The 19,628-nt window shown below is 44.9% G+C and overlaps 1 protein-coding gene across 3 annotated transcripts in view; it reads right to left on the bottom strand.

Annotated features, from left to right (window-relative positions):
- ARHGEF28 (Rho guanine nucleotide exchange factor 28) overlaps window positions 1-19,628 on the bottom strand; it is a 364,027-nt gene that overhangs the window by 110,310 nt on the left and 234,089 nt on the right. The window lies entirely within an intron of this gene.

Below are 19,628 nucleotides of genomic sequence, written 5' to 3' on the forward strand. Positions count from 1 at the left end.
AAATGTATAATCCACCACCACATGCCCTCATTCCACCTACAAATCATGTCACAATGCATCAGGTAATGGTTAGTATAGTTAATTCCAACATAATCAATACAAAAGTAGTCACTTGAAAGAACCCAAAGAGTGAATGTTTAGGCTGGGTTCACACTGGTCCGACAAACGCTCCGACATTGGGAGCTCATGTCGCATGACGTGTGAAATTTAATGTTTCCCTATGGGAGCCGTCCTAACTGGTCCGACACAAGTCGTTCCGACTTTAGAAATGCTCCCTGTACTACTTTGGTCCGACTTTGATCCTACTTCAGTCTATTGACTATCATTGAAGTCGGATCAAAGTCGGATTGCCGTCTTGCATGATCCGACTTTGGCACGCGACTTGTGCTCAGATTTTCTTGAGGGGGAACTCCGCGCCAAATTTTAAATAAAAAACCGGCATGGGTTCCCCCTCCAGAGGCATACCAGGCCCTTGGGTCTGGTATGGACCTTGAGGGGAACCCCCTACGCCGATAAAAACGGCGTGGGGGTCCCCCCCAATCCATACCAGACCCTTATCCGAGCACGCAGCCCGGCCGGACAGGAATGGGGGTGGGGACGAGCGAGCGCCCCCCCCCCCTCCTGAGCCGTACCAGGCCGCATGCCCTCAACATGGGGGGTTGGTGCTTTGGGGGAGGGGGCGCGCTGCGGCCCCCCACCCCAAAGCACCTTGTCCCCATGTTGATGAGGACAAGGGCCTCTTCCCGACAACCCTGGCCGTTGGTTGTCGGGGTCTGCGGGCGGGGGGCTTATCGGAATCCGGGAGCCCCCTTTAATAAGGGAGCCCCCAGATCCCGGCCCCCCACCCTATGTGAATGAGTATGGGGTACAGCGTACCCCTACCCATTCACCTAGGAAAAAAGTGTCAATTTAAAAAAAAAACACTACACAGATTTTTAAAGCATTTTATTAGACAGCTCCGGGGGTCTTCTTCCGACTTCGGGGGTCTCTCCGGTTCTTCTCCACGCTCTCCGGATCTTCTGCCGGGCTCCTCCGCTCTCTTCTGCTCTTTTGCCGCTCTTTTGCTAAAGCGGAGGAGCCCGGTCTTCGGTCTTCAATCTTCTGCCTTCTGCCTTCTGCCCTCTTCTCCTGATGTTGACACGACGCTCTCTGGGGCTAGAATGCTCTCTGTGCGCTCTGCTCTGACTTATATAGGCGGTGACCCCGCCCCCTTATGCCGTCACAGTCCCTGGGCATGCTGGGACTGTGACGTTTTAGGGGGCGTGGTCATCACCCGATGACCACGCCCCCTTATGCCGTCATAGTCCCAGCATGCCCAGGGACTGTGACGGCATAAGGGGGCGGGGTCACCGCCTATATAAGTCAGAGCAGAGCGCACAGAGAGCATTCTAGCCCCAGAGAGCGTCGTGTCAACATCAGGAGAAGAAGGAAGAAGGAAGAAGGCAGAAGGCAGAAGGCAGAAGGCAGAAGATTGAAGACCGGGCTCCTCCGCTTTAGCAAAAGAGCGGCAAAAGAGCAGAAGAGAGCGGAGGAGCCCGGCAGAAGATCCGGAGAGCGTGGAGAAGAACCGGAGAGACCCCCGAAGTCGGAAGAAGACCCCCGGAGCTGTCTAATAAAATGCTTTAAAAATCTGTGTAGTGTTTTTTTTTTAAATTGACACTTTTTTCCTAGGTGAATGGGTAGGGGTACGCTGTACCCCATACTCATTCACATAGGGTGGGGGGCCGGGATCTGGGGGCTCCCTTATTAAAGGGGGCTCCCGGATTCCGATAAGCCCCCCGCCCGCAGACCCCGACAACCAACGGCCAGGGTTGTCGGGAAGAGGCCCTTGTCCTCATCAACATGGGGACAAGGTGCTTTGGGGTGGGGGGGCCGCAGCGCGCCCCCCTCCCCCAAGGCACCACCCCCCATGTTGAGGGCATGCGGCCTGGTACGGTTCAGGAGGGGGGGGGGCGCTCGCTCGTCCCCACCCCCATTCCTGTCCGGCCGGGCTGCGTGCTCGGATAAGGGTCTGGTATGGATTGGGGGCGACCCCCCACGCCGTTTTTTCGGCGTAGGGGGTTCCCCTCAAGGTCCATACCAGACCCAAGGGCCTGGTATGCCTCTGGAGGGGGAACCCATGCCGGTTTTTTATTTAAAATTTGGCGCGGAGTTCCCCCCTAAAGATTCATACCAAACACAGTGCCGGCATTGGCGGGGATCCAAGTCGGATCCCCGTTCATTGAAAGTCGGACACATGCCGGCTTCATGTCGCAGGGCAAAGTCGGATCCAAAGTAGGACGGCTGTCGTGTCGCACCAGTGTGAACCCAGCCTTAGTGTTAGAAAGGGCCTGAAATATGAATAGTACGCTTGCTTCCTTGCTTTCAATTGAAAGATAACTGGTTACCATGGCCAAAGGGACTTCTAATCATCAAGTCTATGGCACTCTGTTAGTTACAGTGAGGGAAAAAAGTATTTGATCCCCTGCTGATTTTGTACGTTTGCCCACTGACAAAGAAATTACCAGTCTATAATTTTAATGGTAGGTTTATTTTACCAGTTAGAGACAGAATAACAAAAATATCCAGAAAAACGTATTTCAAGAAAGATATAAATTGATTTGCATTTTAATGAGTGAAATAAGTATTTAATCTCCTAAATCAGCAAGATTTCTGGCTCCCAGGTGTCTTCTATACAGGTAACGAGCTGGGACTAGGAGCACTCTCTTAAAGGGAATGCTCCTAATCTCACCTTGCTCCCTGTATAAAAAAGACACCTGTCCACAAAAGCAATAAATCAGATTCCAATCTCTCCACCATGGCCAAGACCAAAGAGCTGTCCAAGGATGTCAGGGACAAGATTGTAATGGCTGGAATGGGCTACAGTTGGTGCGATTATTCGTAAATGGAAGAAACACAAAATAACTGCCAATCTCCTTTCAGGTCGGGGGCTCCATGCAAGATCTCACCTCGTGGAGTTTCAATGATCATGAGAACAGTGAGGAATCAGCCCAGAACTACACAGGAGAATTTTGTCAATGAACTCAAGGCAGCTGGAACCATAGTCACCAAGAAAACAATTGGTAAAACACTACTCTGTAATGGACTGAAGTCCTGCAGCACCCGCAAGGTCCCCCTGCTCAAGGAAGCACAGGTACAGGCCCGTCTGAAGTTTTCTAATGGACATCTAAATGATTCACAGGAGAACTGGGTAAAAGTGTTGAGGTCAGATGAGACCAAAATAGAGCTCTTTGGCATCAATTCAACAGGCCGTGTTTGGAGGAAGAGGAATGCTGCCTATGACCTCCAGGAACACCATTGCCATCGTCCAACATGGAGGTGGAAACATTATGCTTTGGGGGATGATTTTTCTGCTAAGGGGACAGGACAACTTCACCGCACCAAAGTGACTATGGATGGGGCCATGTACCATCAAATCTTGGGTGAGAACCTCCTTCCCTCAGCCAGTGCATTGAAAATGGGTCGTGGATGGGTCTTCCAGCGTGACAATGACCCAAAACACACAGCCAAGGCAACAAAGGAGTTGCTCAAGAAGAAGCACATTAAGGTCCTAGAGTGGCCCAGCCAGTCTCCAGACCTTAATCCCATAGAAAATATGTGGAGGGAGCTGAAGGTTCGAGTTATCAAACGTCAGCTTCGAAACCTTAATGACTTGGAGAGGATCTTCAAAGAGGAGTGGGACAAAATCCCTCCTGAGATGTCTGCAAACCTGGTGGCCAACTACAAGAAATGTCTGACTTCTGTGATTGCCAATGAGGGTTTTGCCACCAAGTACTAAGTCATGTTTTGCGAAGCGGTCAAATACTTATTTCACTCATTAAAATGCAAATCAATTTATAACTTTTTTCCAGCTATTTTTGTTGTTATTCTGTCTCTCACTGTTAAAATAAACCGACCATTACAATTATAGACTGATCATTTCTTTGTCAGTGGGCAAATGTACAAAATCAGCAGGGGATCAAATACTTTTTTCCCTCACTGTACCTATTCCAGAGTTCTGTCTACAGTCTCATATGGCACAAGTATAGAACAATTCACAAACAAGGTTGGATTAAATTCACATCCTATGAAGTGGTAAAAAAAGCCTCAGGCTTTGAACATGTTATATAAAGACATACCGACAATGCTCCAGTAAAAAGTCCTCATTGAGTTTTATTACAAGTGGGAGAACACTGCACAAGATTTGCACTGACATTGTTTTAGCTTTACATAAACTTGATCCGCTTTGCCAAGCAGCATAGAGAGTGTTTTCCTACTGTAAATAAAATAAGTAATAATTATACGTTCTGCTGGATGAAATGCTGATTATGTCACTGTTTCCTCCACACCTGAAGGATGCTTTCCTGATTACGTGTATCCTGGAACACATTTACAAAAACTGGCAGAAGAAATTTGCTGGTTGCCAACAGCAAAAGAGAGATCTTCTTGCATTTCATACCCTCATTCTAGAGAATGGCTTCTTACTATTGGAGATTGACAACAAAATATTGAAGGTATGGGACATGATCTCTGAATAAAAAAGAAAATACAGATACAAGATTCTCTGCATTATTGAGCCTGAAATCAGAGTGGAAAAAGTAGCTCAATGATGAGAAGACATTTGAGTAACATTACCAGTAATCATACCTCCATTCCATTTTTTTAACTGCACAAAAGAGGAGGGGTAGAAAGTTCCGGCGGCAGGCCCCAGAAAAGGAGGTAGGAGACCACTCTGTGCAATACCATTGCACAGAGCAGGTAAGTATAGCATGTTTATTATTTTACGGAAAAAAGGTTTAACAACTACTTTAATCCACACATGGAGAGGAGTGAGAGAAGTCAAGGGGCCATGTGTACTACCTGGGCATAGGATCCATAAGGCTATACAATGGGATTGATTTGAACACTAACACAGGTACTTGAAGGCACCACAAGTTGCCTGCACTTAAAGTATAATAAAAGGCTTTTTTTTTTTTGCTTTGAACAGAGATGGATAAGAACACCTGTCAGTTTTTATTGCTGTCTGTGCACCCATTAGGGAGATCTACCCCCTTTATTTGTCCTGTTTGCTATTATCATTGAAAGGGAAATTTTGGGTTGTCCCCAGAAATTTTAGGTTGTCCCCAGAAAAGTAATAGAGGGGAAATCTTGCAATGGGGACACTAGTTCTGGTGACCTGGGGGTCCCCAAGGACTTTCTTTAATTTGCAGGGATTTCCTCTCACTTACTGTTTGGCTATGGGACAGAAAGTGAAGGGAAATCTCCCCAACTGGACACAGATGGCGATAAAAAAAATATCTGATAGGGGTTATAACCCTCCCTTGTTCTACCAAAATGGAAAAAAAAACAAAAGTTTTTCCTATAGTTCTACTTTAAGCACTGTTAGGCACGTTTTAAACAAAGTATGGCCAAAGCTATTTTGGCCCTACTTCTCCTGTTGGTCACAGGAGTGCAGTTTGTTCTGCACTCCTGTGACCGGTTTGATGTCACTCGGCCGGTCCAGGGTCCGGAAAGATCCTGACTTTACAGTCGGGATCCACCCAGATGCCTGGACTGGCAGCTGGATCAGCCTCGCCGCTAGGAGACCAAAGCCAGCCGCACCTGCCCCCTCCACAGCCCACTGGAGAGTCAGAGGAGAGAGCCGATGACTGACCGTCACTGGTTCTCTGTTCAGTGAAGACTAAGAACTGAGCAATTAGCAATCTTTTCAGTTTTCAGTCTTATGCTCCGTACACACGGTCAGGTTTTCCGATGGAAAATGTCCGATCGGAGCGTGTTGTCGGAAATTCCGACCGTGTGTGGGCTCCATCGGACATTTTCCATCGGATTTTCCGACACACAAAGTTGGAGAGCAGGAGATAAAATTTTCCGACAACAAAATCCGTTGTCGGAAATTCCGATCGTGTGTACACAAATCCGACGGACAAAGTGCCACGCATGCTCAGAATAAATAAAGAGATGAAAGCTATTGGCCACTGCCCCGTTTATAGTCCCGACGTACGTGTTTTACGTCACCGCGTTCAGAACGATCGGATTTTCCTACAACTTTGTGTGACCGTGTGTATGCAAGACAAGTTTGAGCCAACATCCGTCGGAAAAAATCCTAGGATTTTGTTGTCGGAATGTCCGAACAAAGTCCGACCGCGTGTACGGGGCATTAGAGTTGACAGGGGACAGATGCAGCATTGGGATCAGTGCTGTATCCACCTAACTGAGCATACATTGTTTTTTTATTTCTGAGACCCAAAAACTTCCCTATTAAGCCAGATCAAGTTAAAGTGAGGGAAAAAGTATTTGATCCTCTGCTGATTTTGTATGTGTGCCCACTGAAAAAGAAATGATCAGTCTATAATTTTAATGGTAGGTTTATTTTAACAGTGAGTGACAGAATAACAACAAAATTATCCAGAAAAAGGCATTTAAAAAAAAATTATACATTGATTTGCATTTTAATTTGATCCCCTATCAATCAGCAAGATTTCTGGCTCCCAGGTGTCTTCTATATGGGTAACAAGCTGAGATTAGGAGCACTCACTTCAAGGGAGTGCTCCTAATCTCAGCTTGTTACCTGTTTAAAATACACCTGCGCACAGAAGCAATCAGATTCCAATCTCTCCACCATGGCCAAGACCAAAGAGCTGTCCAAGGATGTCAGGGACAAGATTGTAGACCTACACAAGACTGGAATGGGCTACAAGACCATCGCCAAGCAGCTTGGTGAGAGGGTGACAACAGTTGGTGCGATTATTCCCGAATGGAAGAAACAAAAAGTAACTGTCAATCTCCCTCGGTCGGGGCTCCATACAAGTTCTCACTTCGTAGAGTTCCAAAAATCATGAGAACAGTGAGGAATTAGCCCAGAACTAAACGGGAGAATCTTGTCAATGATCTGAAGGCAGCTGGGACCATAGTCTCCAAGAAAACAATTGATTACACACTACCCCATGAAGGACTGAAATCCTGCAGCATCCGCAAGGTCCCCCTGTTTAGGAAAGCACATGTACAGGCCCGTCTGAAGTTTGCTAATGAAAATCTGAATGAATCAGAAGAGAACTGGGTGAAAGTGTTGAGGTCAGATAAGACCAAAATAAAGCTCTTTGGCATCAATTCAACTCGCCGTGTTTTGAGGAGGAGGAATGCTGCCTATGACCCCCAGGAACACCATCCCCACTGTCAAACATGGAGGTGGAAACATTATGCTTTAGGGGTGTTTTTCTGCTAAGGGGACAGGACAACTTCACTGCATCAAAGGGACGATGGACAGGGCCATGTACTGTCAAATCGTGGGTGAGAACCTCCTTCCCTCAGCCAGGGCATTGAAAATGGGTTGTGGATGGGTATTCCAGCAAGGCAATGACCCAAAACACACAGCCAAGGGAACAAAGGAGTGGCTCAAGAAGAAGCACATTCAGGTCCTGGGGTGGCCTAGCCAGTCTTCAGACCTTAATCCCATAGAAATATGTGGAGGGAGTTGAAGGTTCAAGTTACAAAAAGGCAGCCTCGAAACCTTAATGACTTGGAGAGGATCTGCAAAGAGGAGTGGGACCAAAATCCCTCCTGTGGTTTGTGCAAACCTGGTGGCCAACAACAAGAAACGTCTGACATCTGTAATTGCCAACAAGGATTTTGCCACCAAGTACTAAGTCATGTTTTGCGAAGGGGTTAAATACTTATTTCACTCATTAAATTGCAAATTAATTCATAACTTTTTTTGAAATGCGTTTTTCGTACAAAATCAGCAGGGGATCAAATACTTGTTTCACTCACTGTAGGCCTACATGATAAAAAGAAAAATATACAATATATTTAAAACAAGAGCTAGATTACTGTTATAAAGCGCTGCACAAACTGTTGGTGCTATATAAATCCTGTATAATAATAATCGGGCGGCACAGTGGTGTAGTGGGTAGCACTTTCGCCTAGAAGTAAGAAGGGTCGCTGGTTCGAATCCCAACCACGACACTACCTGCCTGGAGTTTGCATGTTCTCCCTGTGCCTGCGTGGGTTTCCTCCGGGTACTCCGGTTTCCTCCCACACTCCAAAGACATGCTGGTAGGTTAATTGGATCCTCTCTAAATTATCCCTAGTATGTATGAATGTGAGTTAGGGACCTTAGAGTGTAAGCTCCTTAACGGTAGGGACTGATGTGAATGTACAATGTATATGTAAAGTGCTGCGTAAAATTGACGGCGCTATATAAGTACCTAAAATAAATTAGAAAATAAAAATAAAATAATCAGGTTGCATCTTTACCACAGTACTATAAAGGCTAGAAAGAGATATAAAAAAAAATTGATAGACATTAGCACTTTCTATTCTGGCTCAAGGTATATTATATATTACCATTAGATAACCAACTGTGGTGATCACTTTATCTTCTATGATGTCTTAATGCTCTTGGTTACAGGTCTCAGCCAATGCAACAAATTGAAAATGCAAGATAACACCTTGTGTAGCAAGCACATCAACCAGCTGTCCCTGATAGTTCATATCACGCTGCGTGTCAGCCGTTCAAAGCACAATGGCGGAGCACATTTGGCATGACACTGAACAGAACGACTAGAGAGGACCTTTTCCCCTACACATTTCAAATGTAGATACATTGGTTGATTTACGAAAAAGGCACAGTTGCTCCAGAGCTTAGTAAATGAGCAGAAGCTCTGATGACTTCCATCATCCAATCATGTGCAGTAAAAAATGTTTTTATTTTTCTTTACATACAATTGGGTATTCTTTGCAAAGTGCAGCTTCAGCTCATTTACTAAGCTCTGGAACAACTGCACTTTGCAAAGTGTACATTCTATTTGTTTTCAGTATATCAACCCCACAGTCTCTATCAGGACAACAACCATTACCATTTATGCTTCTCATCTTGCAGCTCAATTATTCATAAAATACTGAATATTCTGTATTATTTTCCATATCACAAAACATTTTTAAGTACTTCAAATCATGAAAGATTAAATCTAAACTGAATATTAACCGTTTTGTGAGCAATGTGTTGATTCCCTTGACCCGAGACTTTGCAGAGTTTTTCCAATGTTGCAGTAGGATAATGCCTACTTTATATTTGTCACCACTGACAAGACATACGGTAACTTAAAAAAAATTAAATATAGCTGCTTATCTTTATACATTCCCTTTGACATGCATCTAACCCAGAACCAGCAGGACCCTTGGGGATGTATGTTGTGCTTTAAGCCAGCTTCTTCACAGCGGCCCCACATGCATGCTTTTGATCTCCCTGCTGAGACCTCTGTGTGTCAGCTGCTATTTACCAATCATAAAAGTTTTGAATCTTGCTAAGTAATCATTTTGTTCTATACTCATTAGCAATATGCTAGAACTTACAAAATCATTGCCACTGAATTATAAAATTTTAATCATGTAGGCCAAACATCTTTAATGGCTACAGTATATCTGTTTTCCATTGTATACTAGACATCAATAAGTACTTGACATAAATCCTGTATAATAATAAACGGGAACGGGTAACAAACATATAGCGAGGGTTTCTCAAATTTGACTGGAAAGGTAAAAATACACTTTAAGGGAATATAACACTTTCCAATGTTAACCCTGTAGATTCTACTATGATTGCACAGATCTACTTTAGCACAACTATCACATACACTAAGCTGCTTTTCTCCTTTATGACATAACCTTTATATTACATATGGTGCAAAGTTAGGCTGGCCATACATTATACAACTTTTTTGTTCAATTTCCTTCAGATTTACCTTCAGCTATGTAGTGCAGAGGCCTGCCTTAATGCATACAAATTAAAAGCGTTTTGGTTGGAACTCATATTATATGGTTTTGGTAGATCGAAAGGAAAATTGTATAACAAAAATTGTATAATGTATGGCCAGCCTTAGGCCCCTTTCACACGTGGTGAATCCGTTCAGCGGAGTCTGCCAGCTCAGCGGGACATCGTTCCGTTGATCTCCGCTGAGCCTGCGGATGACAGTTCTGTCTCTGCTCACTGAGCAGGGAGGGACCTGTCAGAGCCCCTCTGATCTCGATGGGGAGATCGAACGAAAACGGACAGCATGTCCGTTTTCATCAGATCTCATCCGATCTGATCCGCCAAGATGGATTGGCAGATGTATCGCCATACGTTTGTCTTGAGCAGATTGGATGACAGACGGGTGTCAGTGGACACATCTCCGCTGACATCCACCTGCCCACAGGAGTCAATGGGTGGCCTGCTCCGATCCACCTGAAAAACGGACAGGCGGATCCGTGCGGGCTTATCGTGTGAAAGGGGCCTAAACGTGAGACATGTTATTTTTATGTACAAACGTTTCTTTCGGTGGTATTTATATCAACAGTTGTTTACATTTTTACATAAAATAAGAGCAAATTGTAGTAAAAATAGAAATATCAGTTCACCAAAGTTAGTTTTAAAATGATCGGGGTCAATTTAGAAAGCATGGCCATACTGCTGTTTTTACAAAAAAAAAAAAAAGCTACTGCATGTTTTTAACGCACAACGATGTTTAGGGGGATCATTTTCATGTGTCCATTCACTAAACCCATTATATACTTATATTAGATTTATATCCAAAGTTGCACTGACTTTGGAGTGCATCTTTGGTGCAATTTTGATGCAACTTTGGATGGGTGCAACTTGGATATGACTTTGGCTTTGACCAGTGATAATGGACAACTTTTGCACACAAGTTGCATTGTATAACATTCAGGTACGACTTTCATGCAACTTCTGAGGGTTAACATTGAATTCTATTGCCGCGTACACACGAGCGGACTTTCCGGCATACTTGGTCCGACAGACCAGAGTCCGCCGGACAATCCGACTTTCAGAATGAATGGACTTGCCCACACATGGACAAGTCCGTTCATTTTGAACGTGACTCAGGTACGACGGGACTAGAAAAGGAAGTCAATCTTGCCGCTTTTATCGGCGAGATTGACACCTTGGGAGCCCTGTCGCGGGTCATACCAGGCCCTTAGGTATGGACTTTAAAGGGACCCCCTACGCCGAAAATAACGCATGGGGTCCCCCCTAAAATCCATACCAGACCCCGATCCGAGCACGCAGCCCCGCCGGTCAGGAAAGGGGGTGGGGAAGAGCGAGCCCCCCCCCTCCTGAGCCGTACCAGGCCGCATGCCGTCAACATGAGGGGTGGTTGCTTTGGGGGAGGGGGCACAAGCACCTTGTCCCCATGTTGATGAGGACAAGGGCCTCTTCCCGACAACCCTGGCCGTTGGTTGTCGGGGTCTGCGGGCGGGGGGCTTATCGGAATCCTGGAGCCCCCTATAAGAGGGCCCCCAGATCCCGGCCCCCCACCCTATGTGAATGAGTATGGGGTACATGGTACCCCTACCCATTCACCTAGGGAAAAAGTGTCAATAATAAAACACACTACACAGGTTTTTAAATTAATTTATTAAACAGCTCCGGGGGGTCTTCCTCCGGCTTCGGGGGTCTTCTTCCGGCTTCGGAGTCCCTCCGGTTCCTCTTCTCCTGGCGTCCGGTTGGTTCTTCTCCGCTTCCTCTGGCCTCTTCTCCCGGTGTTCCAGTTCTTCTGCCGGCTCCTCCGCTGTCTTCATGCCGCTCTTTTGCCAGCGGAGGTCCGGACTTCTGGGCTTCTTCTCTTCTTCCCTCTTCTCTTTTCCAGATGTTGACACGACGCTCTCCCCGGCTGGACTGCTCTCTGAGCGCTCCGTTGTGACTTATATAGGCGGAGACCCCGCCCCCTTATGACGTCACAGTCCCTGGGCATGTTGGGACTGTGACGTTTTAGGGGGCGTGGTCAACATCACCCGGTGACCACGCCCCCTAAAACGTCACAGTCCCAGCATGCCCAGGGACTGTGACGTCATAAGGGGGCGGGGTCTCCGCCTATATAAGTCACAACGGAGCGCTCAGAGAGCAGTCCAGCCGGAGAGAGCGTCGTGTCAACATCTGGAGAAGAGAAGAGGGAAGAAGACAAGAAGCCCAGAAGTCCGGACCTCCGCTGGCAAAAGAGCGGCATGAAGACAGCGGAGGAGCCGGCAGAAGAACTGGAACACCGGGAGAAGAGGCCAGAGGGAGCGGAGAAGAACCAACTGGACGCCGAGAGAAGAGGAACCGGAAGGACCCCGGAAGCCGGAAGAAGACCCTCGAAGCCGGAGGAAGACCCCCCCGGAGCTGTTTAATAAAATAATTTAAAAACCTGTGTAGTGTGTTTTATTATTGACACTTTTTCCCTAGGTGAATGGGTAGGGGTACCATGTACCCCATACTCATTCACATAGGGTGGGGGGCCGGGATTTGGGGGCCCTCTTATAGGGGGCTTCCGGATTCCGATAAGCCCCCCGCCCGCAGACCCCGACAACCAACGGCCAGGGTTGTCGGGAAGAGGCCCTTGTCCTCATCAACATGGGGACAAGGTGCTTTGGGGGGGGGGGGGGCCCCGCAGGGCCCCCCTCCCCCAAAGCACCCACCCCCCATGTTGAGGGCATGCGGCCTGGTACGGCTCAGGAGGGGGGCGCTCGCTCGTCCCCACCCCCTTTCTGGCCGGCCGGGCTGCATGCTCGGATCAGGGTCTGGTATGGATCATAGGGGGGACCCCACGCCGTTTTTTCGGTGTAGGGGGTTCCCTTTATAACCCATGCCAGACCTAAGAGCCTGGTATGACCCGCGACGGGGCTCACAAGGTGTCAATCTCACTGATAAAAGTGGCAAGATTGACTTCCTTCTCTAGTCCCGTCGTACCTGAGTCACGTTCAAAATGAACGGACTTGTCCATGTGTGGGCAAGTCCGTTCATTCTGAAAGTCCGTCGTAACTCCGGCGAAAGTCCGTCGGAAAGACAGGCGGACCTAGCCCGCCGGAAAGTCCGGTCGTGTGTGGGCAAGTCCGTCCGTTTTAAAGTCCGGCGCACCTGGCGGACAAAGTCCGTCGGAAAGTGTGCCGGACCAAGTATGCCAGAAAGTCCGATCGTGTGTACGCGGCATTAGGCTCTCAAGTTGCATGAAAGTTGGACCAAAGTAGTGCAACTACTTTGAAGTTGGTGCAACTTTAAGTCGTGCATATATGAATGGTTATTATTGAAAAACATGGAGAATGATTTGTCCTGCAACTTTGATGTCCAAACTTGCATGACAAGTGTGAATGGAGCCTACTCTTTTTCCATTATTTATTATTTTTAACTGCTTTGTGTATACCATGTGATTGGTGTCCTCAGACAGGTCATTGTCATTTCTCATTCCTCAATTGGAACTGTTTTGTTGTTGTTGTTATTATTATTATACATGATTTATATAGCCCCAACAGTTTGTACAGTGCTTTACAACATGAGGGCAGACAGTTCCATTACAATACAACTCAATACAGGATGATTCAGAGGGCCCTGCTCATTAGAGCTTACAATCTAGGAGGGAGGGTCAGGTGATACAAAGGGTAATAACTGTGGGAGATACGCTGATGGAGAAAATGAAAGTACAGTTGGTACAGTAGAGTGGGTGGAGGCAGGATAGGCTTCTCTAAGGGGTTTCTGGGATCACCTAAAGTGGACTGAATAGGAGACAGTGGAACAGATTGGGGTAGGGAGTTTCAGAAGATGGGAGAGGCTCAGGAGAAGTCCTGGAGGCGGGCATGGGAGGAGATGACAAGGGAGTTAGATAGCAGGAGGTCTTGGGAGGAACAAATGATTTGGTTGGAATTTTGAGGCTAGGTTAGTAATGTAGCTGGGGCAGAGATGTAAGCTGTTAGTATTTAGAAGAGGGGTAGCAGAAACTGAACGTTTGGTAAAGTGGAGGAGTCTGGCAGAAGCATTCATGATGAATCTGATTCCTCCTGTATTGTAATTGTACTGTCTGCCCTCATGTTGTAATACGCTTCGCAAACTGTTGGCGCTATGTAAAACCTGTATTATAATAACAACTGAAGGGGGGAAAGCCTATGTAAAGGTAATCCAATGAGGAGGGAGTTGCAGTAGTCGAAGCGAGAGATGACCAGGGAGTGAATTAGAAGCTTTGAGTTGTCATTGGTTAAGAAGGGGCATATTTGTCCAGAGTCCAGGATTAGCGCTACACTTTTATTTATATGTTTTCCTTGCCATTTATCCAATTTGGTGTGTTAGCTGCTGAGTATTTAGAGTAGCACGAAATTATTTACTTTAATTTCAGAGTCCAGGATTACCCCTAGCACCCTGACATGCAGGGATGGACTGATAGTTGTGCCATCGATCTTGACAAAGAGGTCAGGGGAAGAGGCACGTGGGGGAGGAAATATTATGAGCTTGGTTTTGGCATGTGCCCACATCATACCACCTGTGCTCTACAATCATGTTGTGAGTTGCTTGGCATCAAGTGTAACTTATAAAAGGTATTGCTTCAGGTGTTCCTGCTATAAAAGCACAATTTGTTATATTGTTTTAACAAATCCAATTTTTAAGTGCTTGTACTTTTGTTGACAGCGAGCAGCTCTTGATTGTCTAAGACCAGTCACAAGATCTTGGCAACAAAGAGTAGAGATCTGGGGCTGGGACAGAGAAGACGAAGCAATATCCAGAGGACAGGGACTGGCCAGGTAAGTGGAAAGTCCAGTCATAATCCAAGAGCAGGGTTATCATCAAGTAGAAACGATTAACATGGAATGTGAGACTAGCACTTACAGCTGCATTATTGTTTTACTCATCTAAAGGTCCTGTTTACATTCATCCATTATCCTCACTGGAATGTCACAGTGCAAAGTGAGGTGTTAAAAGTGTTTCTACACCATGGCTATTACAATATATGGATTTTCATAATGACTTCTTTCTTTTGTTTGGCAGTGGCCCATTATAATGTAAAATGTTTTTTGTTTCGGGATACATGTAGTTTGTGTGTGTATTTTATAAACAAGATATGGTGTTATTTGATTCTCATGAAGTTCATACTTGTACAACTTGTTTTCAGGCTCTTTTTTCCCATTCATCCCGTGCTACATAATTTACTTGGGCCATATTACTAGCTGTGTAATATTATACTTGAGCTATGTTTGTCCCAAGCATGTTTGAATCCAAATACTGTATACTGACTCACTAACTCTGCTGGAAGTGTATTCCAAGCATCGACTACTCTTTCAGTAACCTAATACTTTCTAAACCTTGGTACACATGGGCCAGATATCGGCGGTTGAACAAAAACCAGAAACCAGCTGACATTCGGCCGTGTGTACATCAGCCTGTCCGACAGAAGTGGGCCTCGAGCTCCCCAGTTTTTTTTCATGCCTGGTGGGTTGAATGGAAAAAAAAAAAAACACAGTGTGTATACGTATTAGATTAGTTTCGACCTCTCCTCCTGCTAGTTCGAGGTCATGTCTCCATGTTTTTGATTTTGGCTTCATATTGAAAATACTGCTGCCCCAGGAGTTACGAGCCCAGATGGTTGATTTCAACTGTCGTGATGTTTTCCCTTTTACCCCCCCCCCCCCCTTTTTTCTCTTTTTTTTTTTTCTTATTTTTTCTCATGGTTATATATACTACATCTATGCAAGTTACTAATAGGTTGATATAGTAAGTTAGATAGTGTTTTTTCTCTACGATTTTTAACCACTTCAGCCACGGAAGAATTTACCCCCTTCCTGACCAGAGCACTTTTTGCGATTCGGCACTGCGTCGCTTTAACTGACAATTGCGCGGTCGTGCGACGTGTCTCCCAAACAAAATTGACGTCCTTTTTTTTCCCACAAATAGAGCTTTCTTTTGGTGGCATTTGATCACCTCCGCTGATTTTTTTTCTGCGCTATAAACAAAAAATTGCGACAATTTTGAAAAAAACGCATTATTTTTTACTTTTTGTTATAATAAATAACCCCAAAAAATAATTAAAAAAACATTTTATTTCCTCAGTTTAGGCCAATACGTATTCTTCTACATATTTTTGGTAAAAAAAAAAAAAAAAATCGCTATAAGCGATTATTGATTGGTTTGCGCAAAAGTTATAGCGTTTACAAAATAGGGGATAGTTTTATGGCATTTTTATTAATAATTATTTTTTTTACTAGTAATGGCGGCGATCAGCGATTTTTATTTTGACTGCGACATTATGGCGGACACATCGGACATTTTTTACACATTTTTGGGACCATTGTCATTTATACAGAAATCAGTGCTATAAAAATGCACTGATTCCTGTGTAAATGACACTGGCAGTGAAGGGGTTAACCACTAGGGGGCGGGGAGGGGTTAAGTCAGTACTAGGGAGTGATTTCTAACTGTAGGGGGATGGGCTAGCTGTGACACGTCACTGATCTCTGCTCCCGATGACAGGGAGCAAAGATCAGTGACACTGTCACTAGGCAGAGCGGGGAGATGCTTGTTTACATCAGCATCTCCCCGTTCGTCCTCTCCGTGAGGCGATCGCGGGTATCCCCGCGGCGATCGAGTACGCGGGACCCGCGACCCGACTCACGGAGCTCCCGGCCGGCGCGCACGCAATGGCACGGCGGGAAATTCAAATGGGACTTACAGGTACGCCCATTTACCCAGCCGTGCCATTCTGCCGACGTACATCGGCGTGCACCGGTTGGGAAGTGGTTAATATCATATCTTCCAAATATACTCTACACTTATGTGTATATTGCTAACAGGCCATGTCTTATCTTAGCTTGATTTCCTTTTTGTTTTTATTGGAGACTTGCATGCTGTCCAGAGAATTTTAATATTATTTCTCATTTTATTTTTGTACTGAAAAAAAATAAAATAAAAATTGTCAATTATAAAAAAATAAAAATAAATAAATACTGCCCTCCTGAATTTTATTCACCCCCTTGAGGTTCCAATCTTGTCTCCCCGTCCCTTCTTTCCTCCAGACTGTACATATTAAGTTCCTGAAGTCTCTCCTGATATGTTTTATCCCTCAGACCTTTCACCATTTTTGTTACCTGTCTCTGGATTGGTTCCATCTTAACCATAGGAGTGCGCAGCCTAATGCATTAGGGTGTGCACACTTAAGCTCAAACACACATGCATGTGTATGTATCTACATATATATGACCCCGGCACATTGATCTCCCTGCTGGCACAGTGAAAGAGAAAAGGATAAACACTTCTCTTATGGCAGAGCCGGTAAGAGGGAGATCTTTCCCATGTTCCAGTTGCTACACAGAACGATAACACTAATGCGCATGGGGGGGATAAGGGTGTGCCTGGGCACACCCGGCACACCCTGTGCGCACGCTTATGATCTTAACAATATAAGTAAGTGAGGTCTCCAGAACTGGACACAGTATTCTAAATAAGATTCTACTAAAGATCTATAATGGAGAATCTGAATTCCTCTTGTTGGTGACCCCTCTAGTGATGCACCCTAGAGTTTTGTTCACTTTTCCTTTTGCAAAATTGGCCAATTGGTCAGTGTGTGGCCGTCCCTGTTCAACAGAAGTCAATCATTTGACCAACTGGAAAACTTATGTTGATTAGCGGCTGCAGCCGTGTATTCTGACAGCATCGGGCCCCGCTGTCAGAATACAATGCCCTGGCAGGGGGGGATTCCCTCATCCACTTCACTTGTGTGAATATAGGAACCCCTGCATTTTTTGAATGAAAAACTGTCAGGGCTGGGCACAGTCCCTCCTTCTCTGAGCTGGCCGCTCAGCTGTCAGCTAATTGCCAGCTCCTATCTCTCCACAGTTACTCAGCTGTTGATGATATCCTGCTCGTCAGTCCTGCCTACCTAAGCCGTCCAGTCCAGAGGATCTCTGCCTTCGCATTGGTCAACATCACAGAAACTATCTCTCCTGCGATCCCGTTCAAGACTTGCTTTGCTGACATCCCTTCTGACTCCATATCCCGCTTGCTGTTCCACTACATTAATCCCTGACTTCTGGCTTGGCTGACTATCCGTACCAGTTACTGAACTTTGGCTATGTTTTGACTACATTTGTTCTTTTTACTTTTATTATTAAACAAGAGTGATTTAACTGTACTTCTGTCTCGGCCTGATTTCATGGTTTCTGACAAGAATAGACTGTCTAGGGCACGCTTACAGTGACCAATAAACTTCTCTATAAATCTATGCATTTACGTGATTGACCAAAAAAAAAACTTGCTTAACAGATGGAATAGGATAAACCATTGTCTTTAAAACTTTTGTTTTATATTTCTCTACATTTCTTATTGTATTTTATACACAAAAGGTCCAGCTAGATTTAATTGATTAACGCTCTAGGCAAAGAGGGTTTGGCATTTCTTTTTACAACCAACATTTCATATTCCTGATATGTGCCTGCTGTACCATGTACTTGTATGAGAAGTACCCTGTTCTCTTTGTATTACTTCCTTTGTGTAAAATTCCTACCAGTCCCTCTGCTTTCCTATTAAAAACTGACCACACTAAGCAGGAGAGCACACTGTGGTCAGTTCTGTAGCTTTGCTGGGAACTAAGTCTGCGCTTCTTCAATGATCAGACTTGCCCTGACACACACCTCCTGCACAGCCTTCCACTGGGAAGCTCAGTGTGATGCTGTTTCTCCTCCCCCCAGCTCTTGTACAGCTGAGAACAGAGGGAATGTGATCACTTTAAAAAAAGGGGGGGGGGGGGGGTATTTAAAAAAATTTTTTATACCTCTACACAAATGTTTTGCCTTTACTTTGGATAGTAAAGCTTTTTTTTCTGCCAGTAAATACCTTATATAGCCCACTTCCTGTTTCTTGTCTGGTAAATAGCCTAGGCTTATGACATCATGCACAGCTCTTTCTCTTGTGAGAGTTTGCCACAAAGGGGGGATGAGTCATAAGAGGGCCAATGAGAGCTGCAGAGCTGGATGTGTGCCTCTGTGTCTGTGTAAAAGTGAACAGGCAGCAGCTTCAGATGCCCACAGTTAAAATGATTGCAGTCAGACTCAGTGAACGGAGATTTCTGCAGCATATTTGTCAAGTAAAGAATCACAGTATATATAAATTAATATGCAAAGTGGTTGGAGGGATGAAATGGCAAAGATGTTGTGACTGCAGTTCCTCTTTAAGTCCTGTGTGGGCAACTGTAATAAAGCTAGAAAACAAAAATCACCCTCATTGGCCCAGTTACATAGTCAGGTTGAAAAAAATCCATCTAGCTCAAGCAATAGAAAAAAAACTAACAGAATAAATAAATAGAAAACCCATATTTACTGAATCTTATGCACACAGATGATCCAGAGGATGAAAAAAAAAAAAAAAAAAAAAACCCCTATAACGCATAATACATTTTTCTCCAGAGGGGAGGAAAAAAAATCCTTCCCGATTCCCCAAAGGCAATCGAATATTCCCTGGATCAACAATCTCTGGTGTTATTACTAATAAATGTCCATATCCAGTTATACTGTATTTTGTGCATTTAGAAACACATCCAGCTCATTTTAAAACAAAATCTACTGAGCCAACCAGACCTAGCTCCTGTGTGAGTCTATTCCACATTTTCACAACTCTTACATACTCTTTTACAGTTAATATTTACAGAGAATAATACAGATAATAACTTTTGTCAATCAGTACTGCTTGGACCTTGAAGAAGGGGACCACCCCGAAAGCTTGTCCATGAAAAATGATATGTTTGTGCAAATAAAAAAAAGTATCACGGACAGTACTTAATTTTCTCTATTATGGAAGAACACATTACGACACACCTAAGCAGATAAAAATGCTGATAAAACATTTAGTTTATATAAAGAACGTT

This window comes from Aquarana catesbeiana, linkage group LG01 (assembly GCF_042186555.1).
Source record: "Aquarana catesbeiana isolate 2022-GZ linkage group LG01, ASM4218655v1, whole genome shotgun sequence".
Taxonomy (NCBI): Eukaryota; Metazoa; Chordata; class Amphibia; order Anura; family Ranidae; genus Aquarana; species Aquarana catesbeiana.